This window comes from Topomyia yanbarensis, chromosome 2 (genome assembly GCF_030247195.1).
Source record: "Topomyia yanbarensis strain Yona2022 chromosome 2, ASM3024719v1, whole genome shotgun sequence".
NCBI lineage: Eukaryota > Metazoa > Arthropoda > Insecta > Diptera > Culicidae > Topomyia > Topomyia yanbarensis.
In genome coordinates, this window is record NC_080671.1 from 290,489,892 (window position 1) to 290,503,543 (window position 13,652).

General features: G+C 39.8%; 1 protein-coding gene and 1 long non-coding RNA gene across 2 annotated transcripts in view; both read right to left on the bottom strand.

Moving 5' to 3' along the window:
• LOC131683249 (ras-related protein Rab-35-like) overlaps positions 1 to 9,666 on the bottom strand; it is a 360,655-nt gene extending 350,989 nt beyond the window's left edge. The window contains exon 1 of the mRNA XM_058965080.1: positions 8,772 to 9,666. The gene's annotated coding sequence lies outside the window, so the exon portion shown is untranslated. The remainder of the gene's footprint in view (positions 1 to 8,771) is intronic.
• Positions 9,667 to 12,872: 3,206 nt separating this feature from the next.
• On the bottom strand, positions 12,873 to 13,424 carry LOC131683251 (uncharacterized). The gene is made up of 2 exons (XR_009304454.1): positions 13,310 to 13,424; positions 12,873 to 13,243 (listed from the first exon to the last, which is right to left on the bottom strand). It is a non-coding gene; the product is annotated as an uncharacterized LOC131683251 (long non-coding RNA).
• Between the last annotated feature and the right edge of the window lie 228 nt (positions 13,425 to 13,652).

Below are 13,652 nucleotides of genomic sequence, written 5' to 3' on the forward strand. Positions count from 1 at the left end.
CAACAAAGATGTGCGTATTACTGCTTTGAAGATGTTGGGACGTAAAGGAACTTTCACGGAATTAGTCGACAAAGTCAGAGAAATAGAAGCGATTCGAATAAACGAGGAATTTTACTCACTGAAACAACGGAAGAACGATCAGTTAGTTCTTGCTCCGATCAAGCTAGACTACAATGCTGAAATGCCAAACAACCAGAAAATCTACAACCGTTTCGATAGCACCAGAGGAGGATTAGCTAAACGTTCGTTTATGCGTAACCATCCATATAACATAGGCGAACGCGCGCGAAAGGGTGACAAGACGCGTTACTCTGCATCCAGCGGAATGCAAGGTGCAACACGAATACAGCGATGCTGGAGATGTAACGGCATGTACCATCTGTCATCGGATTGCAATGCAATAGACAAAATGTGTCGAAATTGTGGAAGAGTTGGTCATTTCCAACGAGCATGCACCTCGAAGAAATCTACACATGAAGCCAATTCACCAGTCACATTGACGAAGAAGATTGCTGCGGTGGAAAAACTCGAGTTTCCTATCGAACCAACCGATAATGTAAGTGAAACCACTGAAAATTAATTTAAATTATAATTATTGATAATTTGAAACAAGCATTTCGACAAATAAAATTCATACTCACCATGCAAATACTTAGTACTTCATTCAACTAGTGATTTCATTGTCTTAATTCAGGTCCAATCTACAATTCTGGCAGATATTATGCAGATTTCTGTAGAAGCTCGGTTCGACGATGGCATAATATCGGCAAAGATAGCGGGAATGCCATGTGAATTTCTCATCGATTCAGGGGCACAAGTAAACACGTGTACAGCAGATATGTTCCAGAGACTAAGGACAGATAAAAGGTACTGTAAAGATTTATACAACATACACGATACATCTGATCAATCACTCAGAGCGTATGCATCAGTCGGTCAAATTAATGTGTTGGCGACATTCGAAGCACATTTATTTATTTCCGAAGACCGACCAATTCTCCTGGAAAAATTTTATGTCGTGAAAGAATTTCGAGCTCTACTGAGTAGATCAACTGCAACCAGATACAATGTTCTGATGCTTGGATTGAAAGTACCCTTATTCAAGGAACAATATGTGTACAATGTGGATTACAGAATGTCCGATATTTGCTCAGTTGATGCTATCGAAGTTTTTCCAAAGTTCAACATTCCACCAGTAAGAATTCATTATGACAAAACTATTCCTCCATGCAGAAACATTTTTATGAACATTCCACACGCTCTGAAACCTCTAGTGGAGGCCAGACTGCAATACTTGATAGCTTCTGATATAATCGAACCAGTTTCTGAAGAAATGGACACCTCTTTCTGCTCTTCTATGTTGGTGATTCCTAAAGGGAAAGACGACATAAGATTAGTAATTGATTTACGAGGTCCGAACCGATACATTAACAGGACGCCTTTTAGAATGCCGACTTTGGAGAAAATACTGGCCGAATTAGATGGAGCAGCATGGTTCTCGACGATTGATCTTTCAAACGCTTTCTTTCATATTGAACTCGACAACGATTCGCGTCACTTGACAATTTTTTTTACTGAATTTGGAATGTTCCGTTGCGTTAGGCTTCCATTTGGATTGTGCAACGCTCCGGATATTTTCCAGGAAGTACTACAGAGAAAAATTTTGTTTGGTTGTAAGGGAACGAAAAACTATTTGGACGACATTTTAGTTTTTGGAAAAACCAAAGAAGAACACGATACAAATTTAAAAGCAGTACTCGCAAGGCTCAAAGAGCACAACGTAAGACTAAATATGTCCAAATGTGTATTTGGTAGCGCTTGTGTACGATTTTTGGGCTTCAAATTAACAAAACAAGGTTGGGAAATCGAAGAGGAAAAAATAAACGCCATTAAAAATTTCCGAAGACCAGCTAACTGCTCAGAAGTAAAGAGTTTTCTGGGCTTAGTCACATTCACTGATCGATTTATCATGAATCGAGCAGATAAGACGGAGCGATTACGATCTTTGGCTAAGTCAGATGTCTTTTACTGGACAGAGTCGGAAGAAAATGAATTTGAATTTCTTAAAAATGAGGCGTTATGTGCAATCAAGACACTTGGATTCTACAGTATAACAGATAACATTGAACTTTTTGTCGACGCATCTCCAACTGGTTTGGGTGCTGTATTAATTCAATTCAACAAGGAAAATACACCACGAATCATCGCATGTGCGTCTAAAGCACTCACTCAAACGGAACAGCGCTATCCGCAAACCCACAAGGAGGCACTGGCGGTAGTGTGGGGAGTAGAACGATTTTCGTTTTATCTGGTGAACAGATCTTTCATTGTCAGAACGGACGCGGAAGCAAATGAGTTCATATTCAATAATAACCACCGCATTGGTAAACGGGCGGTGTCACGTGCTGAAGCATGGGCACTGAGATTACAGCATTTCGAATATACAATCGAACGCGTTCCAGGTAACGAAAATGTTGCTGATGCTTTGTCCAGATTGATTGTTCAGTCGCAAGAAGCTGTTCCCTTCGACGAAGAGGACGGAAATCACATGTTATTCACGTTGGATGCGGGATGCATGGAAATTACTTGGGAAGAGATCGAGTCCGGTGCAGAAAGCGATAATGAGCTCCAAGAAGTGCGATTAGCTATTTTAACTAATAAATGGCCAAGAGAGTTACGTAAATTCGAATCTCAGAGAAAAAATCTGCATTTCCTTGGATGTCTTATTTTTAAAGACAATAGAATTATTCTTCCACGATGCCTGCGAAATAAAGCAATGATATCGGCACATGCTGGTCACGTAGGTGAGGCCGCTATGAAAAGAATTATGCGTGATTTTTTTTGGTGGCCTGGAATGGCCAGTGACGTCGAGCTGTTCGTCAAAAATTGCGAGACCTGTGCGATGTTATCCAAAAAAAATCCTCCGTTACCGTTGTCCAGTAGAAGTCTTCCCGATGGACCATGAGAAATTATCCAAATTGATTTTCTTGCCATTCCAACCTACGGCACAGGTATTTTTTTAATATAAGTAATTACGTTCATGTGTAGATCATAATTGTTTTTATCCTTCCAGGAGAATTTCTGGTCATAGTGGACACATATTCCCGTTACATTTCTGTCATCGAAATGAGGCATATCGACACCGACAGTACTAATGCGGCGCTTTGTGAGGTATTCAAACTATGGGGTTGCCCATTAATCATTCAAAGTGATAATGGGCCTCCTTTTCAAAGCTCATCATTCATTTCGTTCTGGGAAAACAAAGGGGTGAAAGTCCGCAAATCGATTCCACTCAGTCCACAGTCGAATGGAGTAGTCGAAAGGCAAAATCAAGGTATCATAAAAGCCCTATCTGCAGCTAGAATCGATGGTCACAATTGGAAACTAGCTTTGCAACAGTATGTGCACAATCACAATACCTTGATTGCTCATTCGAGGTTAAGAATAACTCCTTTCGAACTGATGGTAGGCTGGAAGTTTCGCGGAACATTTCCTAGTCTATGGAACGTTTCTGATAAACAATTGGATCGCACGGAAATTCGCGAGCGTGATGCTGAAGCAAAATTAACAAGCACAAAATACATGGATCAACTACACGGTGCAAAAGAATCAGATTTGCAAGTCGGAGATGCTGTTCTTCTAGCACAACAACAAAAATCAAAAACTGATCCATTGTTCTCCGCTGAACGATATACGGTAATTGCTAGAAAAGGACCGAAAGTGGTTGTAATGAGTAAACGAGGAATTCAATACACACGTAACATACGCGATTTGAGAAAAGCACCATTCAACTTGAACGGGGATCCATCAAAACATGGCGATGAAACTTCGGAATTTATGCAGCAAGATTCGGATGGTTTTCTCCCGCTTCCTGACGACTCGATTGCATCACATCCCGTCCAAATTCCTGGACCATCCAGATTCACGGAACACACTACTTCAATGAAGGCTTTGCGACAGCGTGAAAATTTAAAAAAACCAGCTCGATATGATAATAAATATGTCTATAACATTTTCAATTAGAGTAGAGACGAAGAATATTGTAGTGATGTAAACAGTGAGCGTAAAATAAAAGACGTGAGAATAACAGACACTTTTAAATTTATGAGAGGCAATATTGCGAATCTTTTCTAAAATCCACATCGTGACGTTTCAGCCATGCGCCAAGCCGTGCGCCGAATTACGCGCATGTTCACTTTGCATTAGTTCAAGCAAAAAAAAAAACGGTTTGATGTTTATTTTTGTTTCGTTTGCACTTATTTGTGTCACATATAGTAACAAATCGACGAAATGCTAGTTTATCTCGGGATAGACAATACATACAAATTGTACCGAAACCTAACGCGAAATTGAGTTGTTTTACTTTTACATATCACACGTTCCGCATAGCCCAATTCCCAACAAGCTTGTTTATTTGCGTGATAGTATTGCCACATTTCGCGTCTCTTTCTCTCGCAAGATTGACTATGTATTTGGTGAGTGCATTCATCCGGTCAGTCGTCTGGTAACCCTTCGCCTTGACAAGCGATGTGAGAGTTCTGAGAGGCCAATTCGTAAACGGTACTTTTCTTGCTATGAATGTTGCCATGGTTGTGAGTGTTTCAATGAGAGAGTACGTATGAAATGAGAATGCGAGAGAAAATGAGGTAACGGGAAGAACGGAAAAACGGCTCACTGGTAAAAGTAGGCCTTGGAAATATTTTCTTTCGGAAAATAATTTATTCGCGAACAGACGTTTTTTTGAGTTTCGCGGAAAATTTCAAAAAAAATGGAAGGTTTTATTCACCACAAGCAGCACACACCGTATTGAATTAAATCCAAACCACCCCACCCACCCACTTTGCAAATCATTCTGTGACACCGTGCTGGTACCCGAAAAATCCGCACACGGCCACCGCTGCCGAAAATGCCTAGCGTCTACCGCTTATTGTAGTGCCCACACGCTGCAGCCATGATCTTACCCGTTCGACATAAGAACAAAAACTGATTCAAACGGGTACGCGTCACCTCTATTTATAAACTAACCGTATATGGTTTAGTCACATAGGTGCGAGTGTGTGCAAATGCCAACGTTGCCGAAAATCGATAGCGCTTATTGCATCGCCCGGAGACGATGTTGTTCGTATGAGACAAGAGCAACAACTGATTTAAACGGACATGCGTCGCTTCTATTTATGACTTTTCGTCTTTCATTGAGTCACTAAGCTGCCCTTTTTTGACGGCTGTGTCTGAGAAATCTGCCTCACGAATGGTAATTTTCCCGTTTTTCGTGAACTTTTTAATTTTACCAATTTCCAAAAGTCTACTTTTATTGGGGAGATATTAAATTATTACCAATATTTAAGTTAGGTGTTTCTGAATCGGTTGGTGTATGAATGATTAAAATCCATCTAGTAATATCGGAGTTATAAGCGTGCAAACCTTACATAGTTTCGTTACATGGGAGATAGTTTAGATTTTAGAATGACACCTAGCCCCAGATAGTGGAGTAAGACATTTTTAATGTCAAAAACTGAATTGGAACTCGCACCTGACATACGCCGTTAATAAAGCAACAACGGCACTGTAGGCGTGCAGTAAACTCTTCGGGAAAACTTGGGATCTCAATCCGAGGTTGGTTTACTGGTCTTACACGACCATCGCCAGACAACGATTAACTTATTCCTCCATTGTGTGGTGGCCCAAAGTTAAGAAAAAGACCGCCCAAGCTAAACTAACTAAAGTTCAGAGGCTAACCTCTCTTTCACAGGCGCTATGAAATCAACATCCACTACAACTATGGAAGCCATGCTTCATCTACCTTCATTGCACAAACATGTGATGAGGGAGGCGAGACTTGGCTCTCTGAGAGTGCTAAAGGGTAAACCACGATTTGATGGGGATTTAAATGGTCACCTTAGTATAATAAAGGAACAAAAACTAAACCCTGTCTTGACTACCTCAAGGTACAATATCATTCTATACGGATGGTTTTAAAATGGGTGAGCTGACTGGCTCGGGAATGAACGGACCAAGAATTAGAGAAGCGATATCAATGGGAAAGTGGCCTACAGTTTTCCAGGCTGAGGTATACTGCCCATAAAACCATAAGAGTCCCATATGAAAAACAGCAAGCCGAGAAAAACGCTGTTGAAGATTTACATTTTCATTGAGCCTTATGGATGGGACAACCATGAAAACATTTATTTTTTCGATATTTTCTAAACAAACCTGGTAATCTTATTTGTGCATTGTGATTCAGTGGTGATACAGAATACAATCCAACAGATAACTCAATTTCGACAAAAATCTATATGGGACTTTTATGCTTTTATGGGCAGTATATGCAATATACACCTGCTCGGAGGTCTCTAGGAAACGAAACTACAGGCATGCAAAAATCGCAATCTTCCCGGACAGCCAAGCAGCACTGTTGGCATTAAGGTTGTCGAAATGTGAGTCCAAACTGGTTTGGGAGTGCATCACATCTTTACAACAACTGGCAACTCGGAATAAAGTAATGATATTCGGGGTACCTGGCCACCAAGGAATCGATAATAACGAAGTGGGCGATGAATTAGCCAGGTGTGGTTCATCAAACATGTTTGTTGGACCAGAACCATTTCTCGGTATATCAACCTGTGCAAACAAACTAGAACTTTCGGCCTGGGCAAGGGACCGATTATTAAACAACTGGCGTAACATAGAGGGCGCTCGACAAGCTAAGACATTCATACATCCAGATACAACGAGAGCCAAAAAACTAATGGATCTAAAACGAAAAGATTTACGTATAAAGGTTTATTTACGGGACATTGTCGATTCTGTAACTACGAACCCGAGAGCTCGGAACATGTTATCTGCCATTGTGCAGTACTATTTCTTCAAAAGGAGCGATACTTCGGAAGGCATCTTATGACGCCTCACGAGGTATGGCATACCTGTCCCAAACGGATCCTTAGCTACATTAATAATGTACTACCCGGTTGGAAAGACACATGTGGACAAACAAACAACTCCCCAGGTAACCAACAAGCATTAGTGTATGCAGTAAAGTAGCGTAAAATTTGCATTTCGGATGCTTCTTGCAGTACGATAGCATTCGTTATGCATAACTGTTGTTAATCAGCATTCAAAAAACTGGTTAAAAACTTCTTGCCAATAAGCAGCATTCTGAATGCAAAACAGCAGTAAAAAAGCATTTTCATGGCACAGCAGTAATGTAGCCGTATATTTTGCCAAAAGCGACTTTTAAATAGCATTTAAAAAGACTTAAGTGCATATCAAGTAGCCGTTAAGACGCATTCAGCATGCTTATTGGTTACCTGGGTCGCTTCCACTTACATTAGATTCGGGTAATTTGTAACATGTAGAGCAAACATAAATAAGATAATATTATTACAAACGTAGTTCAACACAACCGTTTGTTTAACTTCAGCTTAAAACTAACTAAAAAGTAGACTTGCTGTGTTTTGCACCAACTTTAAAAATACCTTTTTTAAACATTTTTTTCCAAATTTGAATGATAAAAAAGTTACATTATACGGCTAGATCCGGCAAAGTTGCTGAAGCAGTATTACAAAACAAGATTTCAGCTATACACAAAATATTCGAACTCTTCCGATCTTGTCCGATCTACAAATTCCAAGCGATTTGAAAATATTCAAATCTTTAGAAATTTGAGGTACATCGAAATTCTGTAGGGCCAAATATTATGTTTGCCAAAATGCATCTCTATGAAAGTATGCACAGGCGTTCCTTTTCTTCTTGCTTTCCCACTGATCAAATGTTTATGCAACTGGAAAAACAAATGTATTCACAAAGATCATCTAGAAATTACTAGTATTCGAAAGGATATAGAAAATTGGCCTCTGCACTGGTAGGTGGGTAGATGCCAAATTGTTCCAAAAATTAGTATTACTGTATCGATTTTGTTGGCTATTTTCGGCAAATTTGAGACTAAGAGAAACGAAAGCAATGAAATTGAAAGACGGATAGGTATTCTAGAGCGAATCAGTTATAAACTTAGAACGGAAAACTAGAACTAGGCAGGCTCATATGGGCATGATCGAAAGGAAATGTGAAGAATTCTTTGCCTTATGCAGAGTAGGAGTTGGGCGTTGCACCCAAGTCTACCGCATGGTCTATGGTAGAACATAACTCATCATCATGTTTTACCACCGACGCCGGCGGTAAAACATGATGATGCCTAGTTCTAGTTTTCCGTTCTAAGTTTATAACTGATTCGCTCTAGAATACCTATCCGTCTTTCAATTTCATTGCTTTCGTTTCTCTTAGTCTCAAATTTGCCGAAAATAGCCAACAAAATCGATACAGTAGAACCTTGCGGCAATTAAAACATAGTAACACAAAAATTAGTATTATTAGTAAATATTTTAGTTCATATTAAGGCATAATAACAATTACAGCAGCAAATAATTTTGGCCAGGATTCGACCCAAATTACTCCTCTGTGCGATGCTCGTGCAATCAAACAGGACAAAAATAAACGATCACACCAAACTGTTCCTGGTTATTGCATAAATGTATAATTTGCTACTAATTTGCTAGGTATCTATTCTACGAACCTGTCACTATCACGTTACACATCTATTGGACGTCGACAACAAGCAATTTTCTATACTGTCCTGATCGGATCAATTGTTAACTGTGATGTTACTGTGATGTTACGTTTCTAAGATTCGAATCGAATGTAGTCGTATTGGCAAATCATTCAGACGCTTAGCGTTACGAAGCTGCAGATCAATTTCAACAAAAAAATTCAAAACCTACCGGATCAAATGCCACGATAGTGTTTCAGGGGTGAGTTTCAGCATATGTTGAGCATGAGATGGAGTCGACTCGTCACGATCACGCAGCACTCGAATAACAAAAAGCAAAGCAGAAATCGACATTACGCTCCTGGCCGACTTGCATTACTACATGTGTATTCGCCTGGGTATTCCATGTGCCAGCCTGCTATTGTAATACTTCGTTTTACGACAACCACTAAGAAAAATCTAGGCCAATCCAATCTGATTCCTTAGGTAAACAGCCAAAACAGTGCACCGTATTATCTGTAAAATCTATTCCAATTTATTCACCAATTCGTTTTGTTCAGGTGTTGAACGTGATCATAGCATTCGGTAGTTTATTCGTCGTCATGACACTTATTCAGGACTTTATTGAGTAGAATTGTTTGAACGTGATCTCCGTGATAGTCCACCCTAAACACTAATCCAGACACATTAACCTGCCATGAAACTTGTATCATCCGACCATTGCACTACTGCAAAATTACAATTGCAAATTCGTTCGAATCCTTATGCTTTCCGAGTTTCAAAGTTTTTCGATAGTCCAAATATTTCAAATTAATGGTAACGATAAACTTTGTCGGATAGAAAAACTTTCAGTATGGTATAGTCTGTATCACCTGGCAAACTGAATTCCCTGTATAGCACAAACGGCAAACCGTCGTCTTTTTATATGCTTGCAATGATGCATTGTGCTAGACAAGCCGTCCAAATAATGTTGGTTTGTGTTCTGTTTAGCTGTGGATTAGTTGGCTGACCTTGCACGAAGTGTGGAAATTGTACAAAACTCGGAAGGATACGACCAGCAACGGAGCTATAAGCAATTTGTTAGTAGTTTAAATTATTAGTAGTAGATTAGTTTGTGTGCCTTGTTTACAGTTCTAATTTATGGACCTTCCAACTTTTATTCCTTTACAGGAGTAGATACAGAACACTAGATAAGGATTGTCGCTGGTGTTCCCATTGTTTTCGCCTCGGAACATGTTTGTTTTGCTTTCGGTATATATCTGTCAAGTTATCGAAAGTCTCTCTAGTAAAAGTCTTTGGTCCGCACTTTTGGTACACGCAGAAAAATATGGCCTGCTTGTAACCACAAACCGTTTAGTTGAACTTCGAATTAGTAAAAGGCAGAGTTGCCTTTCTTCAATTCAGTCTCGTTTATTTTTCTGTGATTTTTATAAATTCATGATCGAAAACGTCCAATGCATAAAATATACAGCAGAATAAACGAGAGGCAAACAGAAAAATTACGTGATATCTGCTTTGAAACAAATTTCTATGTGGCATACTATTATCATTTCATTAGTTTTCACATGATATCTATGCGTGACAGGTAATTTTTATTTGCTACTACAAGTTGCAAAAAAAATATGTGTGAAATCAATATATTCAATTTTCTCAGCGTACATTTTCAACTGTTATTGTTATGAGATGGAAGAGTTTGTATATACCGCACAAGGAAATGAAAATTCATTAAAATTCAGTACAGATTTAGACAATTTGTACATTCTAATTAGTGAAAATACATCAACCGAGAATGGCCATTGCTTTGCTGGCGAAAAGAAACAAAAATGATTGGTCGCTATGAAACAACGATAGAGGATTATTTTTTTGCTTTTTTTTTATTTGGCCCATTTGACAGGTATATCCCGGAATCAAAACAATGATGTTCCAACCACTGATGCCAGCGACAATCCTAATCTAGTGTTCTGTATCTACTTTTACAGGTAATGAACCACAGCAATAGCAGCCGATTGGCGATTTGCGGCAAAGCCAAAATTAGTCATGCGACACCTATGATTCAGCTCATGAACTGGCAAAGTGATACAGTTTGCTTTTTTTCACCCGTAAGTGAGTCGTAGCTTACAACAAAATCTTCATTATCTTCTCGGAAAAAGCTTACCACTGCCAAAATATGAATGAAACGAGTAAGAAATTTAGTTTTATTTGCAATTATTCTGAAATTACAGACATTTGCAACTATTTCACTCATACATTTCTTCGAAATGTAATCGGGGTATTATTGTGGTTATGAAAAATCGTTCCATAAATAAAGTTCCAACTCGAAACCGAGACCCAATCAGTACCAATGTCAAACTCCTTCATATTTTGAACTACGTAGGAGATTCAGTGAAGACTATCGGAGAGAAGGATCGGCTGTGCATGATACAAAGCTGACACTTTCCTATTAGCCGGATATATTCTTTCCTCGCCTGATCTGGAGAGTTTCATGAATTTACACCATCTCATGAAGGTTTAGCTTGACTTAGGACGAACGGGAAATGCTGTTGCGGCGGCTACGGTGCTCAACAAATTACATTTCGAAACAGCGCGCATATAGCTCTGCGAATAATATTAGAAACCACTATGTTTTACACTCTTTTCGCAAGATGTTTACTCGTCATCTTATAAAATGATGGTTTTCCTTCATTTTCATAAACAATTATCAACATATTGATCGGTAATTTGGTGTTTAAAAGTCATTTTTTACCAATGTTTACAGAAAATATATGCACTATGACAGAACAGAATCAAACCAGTAACACTTTCCTTCCAGCGCTATCTGCGAGCGGTTTCAACGTAGAATCGCCAATACACCTCGTTCGCCTTTGCTAGTGGAGGAATCGCTGGCAGCGGCGGGCCAGAGGGGAACTGAGCAGTGGAAATTTGGGCAGAACACTGACTAGTCCGATGTCAGAAACCTACCTCTCTGTTGCGTAATTTCAGAACAAACTTTGGAAACAGCGGAAATCTAAAGGCGTCCGGGTTCAGTATGGATCGATTGATTGATCCTAAGTGGGTATGCAAGTTTGCGCGTCTTTTATGGGTTCTAATTCAAGTTTAATTTTGCAGGATTTACACGGATGCTCAGAGCCGAAGATTGCTTAACCGGTTGGTAAAGTACCACGACAAAACGCAATCGCCGTTAAATAGGAGCCTGTACTTGGAGCCGCGTCAATTTCATGTGGTTCACTTGAAGAAGACGGAAATAAAGTATTGGCCGAGGAGAAACAATTCTTCGATAACATCAGTTCGGATAACCGCACCCTAGAAGTCCGTGTTTCAGGCTAACACAAGGTCGAACATTTTACGGGCGGGATTCCTGATTCCGGCGGAACCTCATCTGAAGATGACCCGAACACACAGGCACGAGGATGAGATTGATGCGAAAAATCATGTGATTGCGCCTTCACCAGAACTGGCCCCAACACAAGGTGTTCTGGATGCGCTGAAGGAAATATCCCGCAGGAGGATAAACAATGAGGAATGGATGCCGATCGGATCAAGAAACAATGTAGGGAACTATCGGAGGTTGATTCATTCGGAGCTGGCACGAAGCGAGCTCGGGAAATTACATCGTCGGCTTCACCCCCGTCCCGAGGGTCAGCGGATCAGCAGCAGCTGCTGGTAATGAACACTCCAAAACGAGTGAAACACGTAGCGCCTCGATCGGCACGATCAAATGTGAATAAGTCTTTCTCGACGCCGGTAACATTGATAGAGCAAACCGGCAAAATTAAGAAGGATTTGTGTTATTGCACTGACGTCATGAGCAGCTGCCTTGCACCAAATAGACCAGATAAAAACGCATAGCAACTTATTGAGCTATCGAATCACCCTCGAAAGTCGCACCCATTGTTCATTGGCTTCGAGAGATTCGCCGGAAGTCGACTAAGAAAACTCTGAGCTTCCTAGTATGTTCTTCGTTATCTCTAGCTTTTGTCAACCAATGCCATCAGTCTCCGATGTATTGAAAACCTAATATGCCTCTATGGTACAAACATGTAAGGTACAATCGTACTATTCGTAAGATGTATTTTGTTGATTCACTAGCAAATTTCCCTCATTCAGGTTCTGAGCGCGGTTAGCTATTTCGGAAATATTTGATAGCCTCCAGATGTTCGTGGAAATCACTGAAGTAAACGCATAACCTTAATCTTTGCTTAGGAATGGTTTTTCTACAACAGCATATCACGATGTGATCATTGGAAAAACTAGAATAACAATGACGAACTTTCCCAGCGAGAGCCAACGATTAATTTACTTCAGGCTGCCGAAAACACAACACAACTAGAACCGGTAAGATACAATACGCCGCAATATGTATGAGATTTATTTACATATATGTTTCTTTAATTCAACTTTCAGCTGCTGACCACGATCAGATTGTATTGCTCTCCTTCGAGGTTCTACTGGAATTCACTGGTTCAGCTATGACCTAGCAAGAACAGGAATCCGATGATGTCAGGTCCATTGATTGCATCGTAACTGCATTTCTCTCAATTTCTTGTTTAGAAATGATCAGTATGGACACCGGAGCCACTACCTCTACACAAGGTTGTACATAACACTATGAGAATTGATCAGATACTTATCTGATTATGGCTAGCATAGATATTGATAATATTAACGGGAATGAATTGTTCACCGTGCATTATGCAATCCCTGCACCTGAGAAAGCGATTCAAGAAGATTTGTTCAACCGTTCCCAGAAGTAGTTTTTGTTAGTATATTTACCCGCCAAGAAACTATGTACGTCAGGTTTTGGTCTTCCCATGTATATCCATCTGTTAACTGTTTAGAAAATAGTTTTTGTCGCTGAATAAAAATATTCATTTTAGTTTTGTTTGTTTTATAAAAAAGAAAACCAAAACAAAGAAAACAAAAAGAAGAAGAAGACCATAAAAAACGAGCACGACGTTCGGCCGATTTTCTATAGTTCGACATCGGGCTCACGTCGGTCCGATTATGAAGATGCGTTTGACATATTCGAAGGTTGACGCGGTTTATGCAAATGGTGCAAAATTGCACCAATCCTGCTTTGATCGGCCCGTCATCGGGCTTAGTCGGCCCGACCATC